Source organism: Lontra canadensis, unplaced genomic scaffold (genome assembly GCF_010015895.1).
Source record: "Lontra canadensis isolate GAN:19392208 unplaced genomic scaffold, GSC_riverotter_1.0 scaffold39, whole genome shotgun sequence".
NCBI classification, from domain to species: Eukaryota; Metazoa; Chordata; class Mammalia; order Carnivora; family Mustelidae; genus Lontra; species Lontra canadensis.
In genome coordinates, this window is record NW_022631033.1 from 17735649 (window position 1) to 17747054 (window position 11406).

The window sequence follows — 11406 nt, forward strand, 5'->3', positions numbered from 1 at the left end:
GACATTTTCTGCGAGACTATTTTCTGTAAAATACGCTCGTAAAACAATCTGTTCTGAGAGTGGCAAATGTTTCAGGAAAATTTCAATGGAGTAAGTTCTTTGTGATTTCATTACCTCACCCTCTGTGAAGATGACTGGAAAGACAAAAGATGTACATGAGGGAAATTGTTCCAAATATAGAGGGAAGCAGAGTAGCTGAGCAGAAATTTGTCATTAAGAAAGATTTATGTAAATCTCAAGAGTGCCTTAAAAGTTAATCTTAAAAAAAATCCTTCTAGTCTGAGGAGATTATGCTTGAGAAAATCTTTCCAAGTAAATCCATGGAAAAAAAATTATTTCGTAGTTTAAAGGAAAATAGTATACACTTAGAATAGCAATTTAGGATTGCCAAAAATGTTTCTCATTGAGGTATCCTGCTTACCTGTTTCCTACGTTACTTGGGAGAGTTCTTATTTCACCTAAAATTTTTAGTTACCATGAGGCAGCCGAGTTCATTTTTCAAGCAAGATAATATATTAGAAAAGAGAACTCTTCTCTTTGGAGATGAGCCAATGAAATGTTGGACTGTCAGAGTTCATGGGCTAGGAAACGATGGGATCCAAACATGTATTTGCTCAGGTCGGATACAACAAAAGCAGCCACAATAAACAAATCTCAGTACTTGTTGACTCATACCCTTGCTCTAACCAACTAAGACGAAAATGAGCCGCCAACATGTAGAAATGTGAATTTTAAGCATTTATGTATCTATCTCATGGTCCCTGTACAAGGTTCAAAAGGCATGAACGATAATCTGTGAGTCCCCACCAGACATATGTGCCAAACATGGCCTCCTTGGGACCCAGTTGGCTCTGTGCTGTCATCTCTTCTCTTTGTAAGGTATGTCTACTTAGACCTGAGAGACTAAAATGGTCTCGACAGAGATATTTTGGAATTGCAAGGATCTTTAAAAAATTATTACAAAAGCTACCATTTACTGGGCGCTTCTTCTGTTCCTGTCACTGTGGAAAACACTCCACAAGCATTATCTCATTTAATTCTCAAAGCAACCATACAAAGTCTGTATGATTAGCTTCAGGCTTATAGACAAGGAACCTAAGGCTTAGAGAAGTAAATGTTCCAAGTCTTATAGCTGGTAAGTGGTGGACCTGGAATTAGGAGGCAGGTCAGTTCCTGACGTCTCCCTTGGACATGAACACTGTCATCATTAGATGCTACTACACACTTCAATTTTTCTTATAGAAATCCTACTAGGGGGGCACCTGGGTGGCTCAGTGGGTTAAGTCTCTGCCTTCGGCTCAGGTCATGATCCCAGGGTCCTGGGATTGAGCCCCACACCGGGCTCTCTGCTTAACAGGGAGCCTGCTTCCCTTCCTCTCTCTGCCTGCTTCTCTGCCTACTTGTGATCTCCATCTGTCAAATAAATAAACAAAATCTTAAAAAAAAAAAAAAAAAGAAATCCTAGTAGGTGAGCTAGCCTCTGTTTGCATGCTCCCATGATCCTTTGAGTTCTCTAAGGTCAGAGATGGTGGTATGTATTTTTTCTACAATTGTACACACTATAGATAGCAACACAACCTTGCCTGCTAGTCATATTTGTTGAAAGAGCTTGCATATCAAACTGACAGTGTGTTTAGAAGTTGAGAGAATCTATATGATTATATCATTCTTTTGCTTCATTGAAAAACATAGCTTTTAACAGATGGGAAAACCCAAGTCAAAAAGGAATGAATGAGTTGACCAATATCCTACAGCAGTGGGACATTACCTCTCTGCCAGCCCTACTCACGGGACCAAAAGATGTCTGTCTACTCTGCCTCAGATCTTCTGCAGCCTCTCCCTCCGTCTGTCTGTCTGTCCCTCCCTGGCTTTCCATCCTCCTCTTCACGTCTCTGTCCTGGAAGCCAGAGAGGAGAGACTGTACCATTTTGCATGGCTTTAACCATCTCTGTATCCCAGAATCTAGAAGGCTCTTGAAAATATTGATTGCTTAGATGGATGAATCATAAAAATAGGTCATTTTCATCCAAAACACTGTCATCCTTTTCTTAGACCTGAGACCACTCTCTGCGTTATAAATATCTGTAAGCAACGCTTTCGTGACACAGTGGGAAAGCTCCAGAAAGGAATAGTCACCTGATGTCATTTAACAACCTCTGAAGCCTGGGGTTGCTTTTATGTTTTAATCCCTGAGAAATGGTGTCTGTTGTAGCTCATTTTCTTCCTTTCCTATGGATTCATATAGGTGAGGGTACTGTTCAGTGCTCTGCCCTTACATTAGTCTTCTGGAGAACCCTTAAAACATTCAGGGGTAACGCACACACGGAGTGAGAATGTGTGCGATTCCATCTTTCCTGAGAGCAGCTGAAAGCCCTAGACACGGAGCTCTTTGTGTTCTGCAGCAAAATGAAAGGACCTCCCGCCCCCACCGCTCCACCCCGTCAAATCCCAAGGCCTCCATTCTATTAAAAAAAAAACCACAACAAAAACAAAAGCACACAGGCCATGTTCAATAGCAGGTGCAGAACCGCTGACGGAATTCTAGCTCTAACGGCCATATCGCAGGGGTTTCCTGCAGGCAAATGTGCTGCTTTGCTCTTGAGGAAGATTTCAAGGCTAAATTTGGAAAGTTCTAGAAGGCTAACACTTCGCTCCCAACTAAATGGGCTGCTTCGTGGGCTCTCTCAGCACAGTCCCCTCCTTGTTTTGGCCACGAGGTGGTGAAAGCCCCGCCAATGAGTCCTGCCATGTTTTTTCTGGAAGTATGATGGCAGGCAGCACCGAACACCTGCTCCGAGGCAAGGATCCAACGTTGGCTGGAGGGATGGAGGAAGCGTCTTAACAAGACACAAATTTGAGACAGTCTTAGAGCCACCCAACCTCGTGGGAATCACCGGGAAGGGACGTTTCAGAGTTCCGTGCCCATCAGCGTCTTCCCACCGTGCCCACAAAGACACCTGTGTCTGCAGGCTGCACACGCGGGCACTCGCGGGCACACGCGGGACTGTCTCGGGACGTCCCATTCTCTTGTGTAAAGAGCTTCCAAAGACCAGAAGGTTGGAGTCTGCTCTTTGACCCCGATCATTTTAGATTGCACCAAAAAAGGAAAAAAAAGAAAAGCAGAAACAAAGGTAGCCCCCTCCCACCCCAGAAGTGTCGCAGAAGGAAGAGGAGGCAGGAGAGCCAAAAGCTTGGGTGACCCGGAGCTATGGGAGAAGGCGGGGAAGGGGAGAAGGATGAGGTGAGATAGTTAAACTGTCACAGTCCCACAGTGCAGGCTCTAGTACCTTCCTTTGTGAGTTCTCTCAGCCCTCCTTAGATTGGGGCTTCATCTGGTTGCAGAAGAGGTAGTGCCCCTATTCTGCACGATTTTTCCAGCTAGTTCTGACCCTTTAGGAGATTTTCTAGGTCACGGGCATCACGGACCATTTTTCTTCACAGTCCAGAAAGCTACACTATGTTCTCGAGTCAACACACTGGGAGGAGGTAGACGTACAGTTACCGAAGTCGGGGGAACAGGGACCCATCATTGCTCAACACTAAACAGCTTAACAGGGCTTTCCCACTTTATGACTTCATTCTCCTGGAGGCCCTGTGAGAGAGGCAGCACATGACATTGGCCTGTTTTATGGAAAAGGGAAAAGAGCGACCTTGCCGGGGCCACATGAGGGGCCCATGAGGGGCAGAGGGGGCCTGAAGGCAGGTTTCCCACACCAGCCGCCCTGCTTAGCACGCGTTTCAAAGACGGTGTTTCCTTACCAAGTTCCCTTTGCTTCTTGCTGGGGTGTGTGAAGGTGTGATGGTGGGTGGGACTTCAAGCAACAGCAAGAGACTGTGGTCAAGAGTTGCCTCTTTCCTATGTGTGCTCCCTACAACCAGCAGCCTGGGAGCTGCCCTTCGGGATTTTGGGAGCTGGGTGCCGCCCAGCTCTCGAGTGAATACTCTTTACCTTTGGTCATGCTTATTATTTACTGAGCCCACATCCTCACCGACATATATATTATTTGATTTCTAGATATATTTGATTTAGTGATTCACCCACTGCATGTAACAGCCAGTGCTCATTCCCGTGGGTGCCCTCCTTTCAATTTCTTTACTGTCGTTGTAATCAGGATTTTGGAAAGGAAACAAAGATGAACACGTTTGGTCATTTCTCCACGCGTCCCCATAAGTCCCAGTGGAGGATTCCAACTTGTAAAACAAAAAACTATGGCAGAGAAGCTCAGAACAAAAGCAAGTCAACTTATCAACAGCCCAGACTTGGGGAAGCGGGGGAACCTACCCACGCTGCCCCAAACGAGGGTGCCATTTTCTAGCTTCAGTCTCGCTGATGATGAATCTTTACACTTTCCCTGAACAGGAAAATGCTGCCCCTCCTCCGGCACCAGCTCCTTTTCAAGCCTCTGTAGGCTGTGCCGCCATCTTGGACACCGCAGCCAAGGAGAGCAGATGGCTTTCGAGCCCTGATTAATCACTGCTCTTCCCTCTCGTAGCTTTCCAGCTGTGCTTTACTTTCTCCTTCCTGCCGTGGAATCATTCCTGCTGGTTTCCTGTCTTCCCGGGAAAACGTAAGAGCACTCCTGTCTTTTACTACATGTCTTCTGGCCATCAGCTCCAGCTCGCTGGTGGTCAGCACAGTTTTGGGGCTAATCTCAGAGCCCTCTGTCAGCTATGATCGTCATCTTCTACAGCATGAGGAAATCTCTTCTTGTCTAGCTCCTTGGCCTCCGACTGTACAGCGTGACCAGCAGCAAGCAGACGGTCAAACTAAAGGAGCGCTCTGTGGGTCTGAGAAGGCTGTCTGTATGTCTTTTGGAGCTGGACACAAGAGGGAAGGCACCTCCAAGCTGCCTAGCCCCCTTTTCAGCCTTATTTCTAAGTCACATGGCACATCAGAAATGGAGTCATCAGTGATGAAACATTGGAGCCTGGCAATTGGTGGTTACATCTGTTAGCGCCGAAATAGTACATGTTGGCACATGGTTTTGGTGTTGGAGTAACCTCTCTCAGCTATCACTTTTCTCTCTGCAATGGTTCTGAAACATAGCTCGTGAATCAAGATCGCCTTGGGGGGTGGTCATGGGGGCTCAGTCCATTAAGTGTCTGACTCTCGATTTCAGCTCAGGTAATGATCTCAGGTCATGAGAATCAAATACCGCGTCGGGTTCTGGGCTCAGCACAAAACCTGCTTGAGAATCCCTCCCCCCCCGCCCCTTCCCCAGCTCACACGCACAAGCGGGCATGGATGCTCCTTCTCGCACATGCGCACTCTCTCTCTCTCTCTCTCTGTGTCTCCCTCTCTCTCAAATAAATAAATAAAATCTTAAAAAAAAGTCACCTTGGGAATTTTGTCATAAGACAATATGTTCAGATCTCACCCTAAGAGATTCTTAGAGTCCTTGGTGTTTTGGAATAGCTTTTCGGGTGATTCTGGTTAAGAAGCACGGCTCTGAAGGAATATCTTGAAAGCAAAAGAGGCAGCACAGTCGAATAATTATTAAAAAATATAAACCACGGATACCTGCGTACAAGTTCTGGCCCCAGCTAAGTCGCTTCTTTCATTAGTAGGGAGATCATATAATTTATTGCCCACATTAGGACACATTTGAGAGTAGAAGAGGGAGCTATTCATAACTATTTCAGAACAAGAGGCATAAATTGAAATGGTCCGGACAAACCGGTCACCCTACTCATTAGCCAAAGGAAAGACTAGAGTAGACAACTCGGAGGTCCCTTTCAGATTTATGATTCTATAATTCATGACCACCGGGACAAGTGCAAAATACATTTTCGTTGCAAATGCATGCAGGACAGAGTTGTTCGGGTCACCTAGGCTCAGGGAAACTGAGATGGCAAACCCATGCAGCTTAGAGGCTGGTGCCCGGGCGGCACGGAGGCCGGCAGGCCCGGCGGAGTTGGCCCACAGGAGTGACTGACCCTCCTCCAGCAAAGGCACACGGCGGCGGGGCCAGAGTCACAACCAGAGCCAAGCTTTACTGCTGTCAGAACCCCAAGGATAGAAACGAATGTCAATTGAGGTCTGTCGACATTTGTACGCACTTCCGGATCACGCTCCAGTATGACACACTGAGACATTTAGACATTTTTCTGTATTATCTTCTAATACGTTCCCTAAGGAGTTAATACAGCTATTTCTTTGGTGCCTCACAGGTGACACAATTAGGAAAAAGGGTGTTTAGGACAATCAAATGTTCTAGTTAATTATAAGTTAGCATGTAGGGCATCTGGGTGGCTCAGTGGGTTAAGCCTCTGCTTTCCGCTCAGGTCATGATCTCAGGATCCTGGGATCGAGCCCCACATCGGGCTCCTTGTTCAGCGGGGAGTCTGCTTCTCCCTCTGCCCCTCACCCCACTCATGCTCTCTCTCTCTAATAAATAAAACCTTTTTAAAAAAAAAGTCAGCATGTAAATTAGACTACACACAAATTACCAGTTTTCTAAAAATCAAAATAACAAGTAATAAAATAATCCCCCCACCGAATTCCCCAAACTCTGATCATCTTATCCTTCATACTTTACAAAGCACTTCAGGGCTCTGTATTGTCATCATAAAGATGTCCCACTACAGCTGTGACAGGTCAGCCTCATGGAACCTGGGATATCAACAGGTCTCTTACGTTGGCGCTTATCAATGACGCATCAGGAGATGTTTAAGGTGAGACATCGGACAGGGAGCAGAAGCGAGCAGAGGACACTACCGGCACGCAGCGAGCTCATCGTGGTCTCAGGAAAATGGGCGGAAGTTGTTTATTTGCGTGGTTTAGGCATCATGGAGTTAGCAGAGATGTGGGGACAGAGGCACACTCATATAAGACAGAAGACAGAGAGAGGGAAGTGGGGGGAGAGGGAGAGCGAGGGTGGAAAACAGGGAGGAAAAGGACAGGGAACAGAGAATGGGAGAGACACAGAGAGACAGAGAGAGGAAAAGGAAGAGGGGGTGGGGAGGAAAGGAAAGAGAGGCTCAAACATAGAAACAAAGAAACAAACAGGAAGATGGAGAGAGATATCAGAGAGGAGAGGGGGCGGGGTACGGGAATGAAATTAGGTGTCCGGGTGCGTGTACACACACATATCGTCTCTGCGGCAATAAGAAAATAAAGCCTAGGTTTGAATTTTTAGTCAAAACCTCAGAAGTCTTGTATCGGAACAGAGGAAATGGCCCAGCTCGGAGAGTTTGCTGGAGCTATTTTGATGAACGCAATCCAGCTCATTTCACGTAGATGCAGGCTCACGCTGCCTGGAAGGAAATTGCACATTGAGACTCTGCTTCAGGGGTGTAATCAGAGGCACTGGCATTGATGGAAAGCTCCTCGCCGCCGCTCGAGGAGGAAGCTGGCAGATTGCGAACAGCTCTCTTTCCACGACGGCGGCTGGGTCGTTCCTTTGTCGGGACGCGTGCCCTGCATGCATTTGGGATGTGAACATGCTTAGCCAAGGATTAGAATTCTCCTGGCTGCAAAATGGCTTTTGCTTCTTACTGATTCTTACCTGTATCAGAGAACAGTAGCACAGCAAGGAAATAGGGCTATTGTCTGGCTAGGAGTCATTTTCAGAGAGCCTTGGAGGACTGTCTGTCCCAGAGAGAATGGGGGAGGAGAAGGAAGCCCAGAGGTCATCATTTCGCTCATCAGCTGAGAGGAGGTTGATGTGACCAGAATGGCCAGCATGAGCCTGGTGTCTTCAAGAGAGGCTTTGAAAACAAATAATAAACACTCCTTTTCACCTGAGGAAATGTCTACTTCTCATTCTGGCACTTCAAGAAAGGCCCAGTGGAAGTGGAGAAGGTCCAGGGATGGGCCAGGGAAATAGGGGATTAGAGGACTGGGCAGGTGGGAAATGTAGCTCTGTTGCTCTGTGCAGAGCAGCAGAGGCAAAGAAGGGAACAGATCTCGGAAACAAAGAAAGGAGTAGGGATGGACACTATGGGCTTGATCACAAGATTCTTGGATGTCAGACCCTTGAAGGTTTAGGAAAGTCAGAAAAAAAGAAATCAAAGCATGAAGTTTTAGAATGAATGGTGAACTCAGGAAACTTGTAGATGGTGGGTTAACACCACCAATTACCACCCCCTAGATGCTCATTGGCTTTGAGCATGAACTCTCCTGATTCAATCAAGCAGGTGGTTATAAATTTGTCTCTCTGTCAGTGTTGAGTCTATGTCCTGCTATTTGCCCTAGGATATAGGGAATTTGCCCAATAAAATTTGGTCACCTGGTAAAAGGTGTCACATGGCCAAGCGGCAGGTACAGAGCAGGAGAAGGGAAAGGCAGTGCCCTGGAAGTGAGCTCAATAAATGTCATGCAGAAATAGCCAGCAGAGACCAAGAAAGAGAATGAGGGGATGGTGGCACCGGAAAAGGTCCTAGGTAATCCCTGAGTCCTCACAGAGACTGAGGAGAATCCCGCCTCGGGCATCTCTGAACTGGGAGAGTTGGGCATGTTCGATATGCTTTATGTCATTCCAATGTTCCTAAAAGTAGAAGATTAAATGTATCCAAATCCTCTTGCTTGGTGAAGCTGTTCAGGAAATAGAATGATGAAGGATTGCAGGGAGCATGAGATAGATATGTTAAGTTAAGCCAGTGACTGCACCCCAGAACGGTGGTCCTCCTCTGTCTCCCTCTGCTCCCAGCCCTATGGCATCCTGACACTTGCCAGTCTTCCTAGTCTGTGTATTTGTCTGACCTCATCAACAAATTCCCTTGGCTCGTCCTGGGCTGGATGAACAGACCATTGTCACTCTGGCTCTAGTTGGGACGTACCGTTGTCCATGTGACCCCATATGCACTATCCGTCCTTCTCAGAGCACTTAATCGCCTCCCTGAGGCTCCTCCATTGCTCATTCCTCAGGCACAGAAGCACCCCTAGAGAGGATCTGACAAGCCTATTTCACAGAGGAGACAAGGAAAGTTAGGTCAAGGCCAAGGCCGTCCAGTAGGGAGTCTGCACTACCGGGAAGAATAGAACGCAAATGATCCTTGCCTTGCCCCTCCTGTTGCTAGGCAGTGCCGCAGCTGATGCTCGGCGGTTGCCCAAACTCTGAAACAGACCACATTAATTGATTTACTCATTTTTAGCTTTGTGGGAGGGGGCGGGCAGAGCGGAAGTGGAGAGAGTTCACATTAAATCAGCGCTCTCAGAGATAAGCTGTCCCACCACCTTAATGTTTGTGAAGTTTGTGGAGGGAGATAGGTGGCGGGGAGAGTCAGGGAGGGGAGGAGGCAGTCTGCACAGAGGGAGGAGCCAAGGGGGCCTGCCCAGGGCTCTTAGTTACTCTTTGCTTACAAAGCTCAGAGTCACCTAGCAAGGCCCCTTAGTCAGGGTTTCACGTCCTTTCGGGTCTGTGCCCAGCCTGCTTTTCTAGCCAAACTTTTCCTAAACGGCGATGTTAAGAGCGCCTTGTGTTTGTGCAACAGATCAGAATTTTCAAACAACTTCCACATCCGCTATTTAATTTGATTTTTCCGAGGACTCTATGAGGGAGAAAGAGATGCACAGAAAGGAAAACCCGGGGCCTCAGCAGCCTGTTGACTTTGCCCAGGGTCCTTCCTCCGGCCGGAGCACCTCGCCCAGCTCTTGTCCAGTGCTCTCCCTGAATGTGTGTCTCCTTGCTGTCTTGTTCACTCACCGCAGTTGCTGCCTCCACTCAGAATTCCCACCCCTCTCTGGCCCGCTAAGTAACTCCCTTTCCCTCAATTCCTGATTCAAGGCCCACTTCCTCCACAAAATCTTTCCATGAATTCTCTGGTTCTTTGCTCTCCCCATCCTGGCACCTCTAGCCAGCTCAGGTGGTCCTTAAGATGGGCTTTCTTGGATTGCTAGAAACTTCTTTGTGTTCATGTCTGTCTCTCCTGAGGGTGTGGGTACAACATACCTCCTTCTACCCACAGAGCCTCACCCAAGGCCCAGCTCTTTGTCAGAACTGGTTGGCGGCCAACACCTCCCCCAGGGATGTGACAAGAAGGGTGAGCCCAGCTGGTGTGTCTCAAACGTAAAGACCCAGGAAGGGTCTGGTCCTAGATCTAGACCATCCTAGATGGATGCTGCCCATCCTCTAGGGAAACCATCCAAGACGACCTCATGTTTCATTAATAATTTCCACTAAGAGCACCATTTCCCACTGATACTTGGAGGGCAACTGATTTCTAGAAGTACAGCCCAGAGGAGGGCTGAGGGCATTATGGCAAGAGGGAAGAAATTTCAGAAAACTTCTCATTGAGGTCTCACAACTGAAAATACGACTAGGAAATTCGACTGGAGTGCGGGTGAATGTTATCTGATGAGCCACCAGTCTTTAGAGGAAAAGCCATGGGTTGGATTGGCCCAGGCTTGCCCAAAAGAAAATGGAATTCTAAAAACCAGATAATTCAAAAAGTTCTGAATCAAAGGTTAAGGTACTTCTTAGACTTTGAACTATGCCAAAAGCAGTATCTTAGAGTTTATCGCTTTTGGAGAAGAGCATGTTTACAAATAAGATGGAGAAGACTTCACAAACTTTTCTCATTTTATTACTTCCAACCCACTGATGCGATTCATTTCTTGATTCACTCTTTCACTCAACAATGATATTTTTTCTGCATTTCCTCTGTGCCAAGCACTGCTCAAAAACTCGAGGTACACCTTTAGGGGACATTGTCCTTGTGCACAAACAACTCTTTTTCTGGGGGGTTGTTCTTATGCGGTGAGCAGAAGAGATTATTTCTGTTTTACAAAAGAGGAGACAAAATTTCAGAGAAACTTGGAGAATTTCCCTTGTCACATCTCCAATATATAATGAAGCTTTTAAAATGTTGCTGTAAGAATCCTCTCCTCTTCTCTCAAACCTTGACAACAGTCCCCAAAGTTCCATAATTTAGCATGTAAACAAGTAGTTCTGAACTTGACACCTGTTTTCTCCCTGCCTGAGGCACAGTAGATCTTAAAGCTGAAAATAAACTGAGGGCTCGGATTCAGGTCTCCACAACTTCAGAGTTAGAAGCTGGGTGGCCAATAAGACTTTGAGCCCGAGAACCAGCATGTCTCAGATCTGGGTACACGAGTCAGTTTCTATAAAGAAAAGGAACACTTTCTTGACTATAACAGAGTCAGTCTTAAGGTCGGGGATAGTCCCAAAGAACCTAGCCAACACAAGTCTGGGATGTTGGGTAGTTCCTTGTAAGGTCATTTGAGACTAATTTATACCTCCCTCAGGTTTAATTTGTTCATTCATTCCCACCCCACCCCAACTCCCTGATCTGAAAGAAACATCTATTACTGACATAGAGGAACAAAAGGCTATCTCCCCCCTTTGGATGTTTTGCTCTGTTCTGCGAAGGACAGCGGGAGAACGAACCCTCGAAAAGAGAAAAATCAACCCAGTCCTCCTCCAAGGGGTGCCGCACCCATAT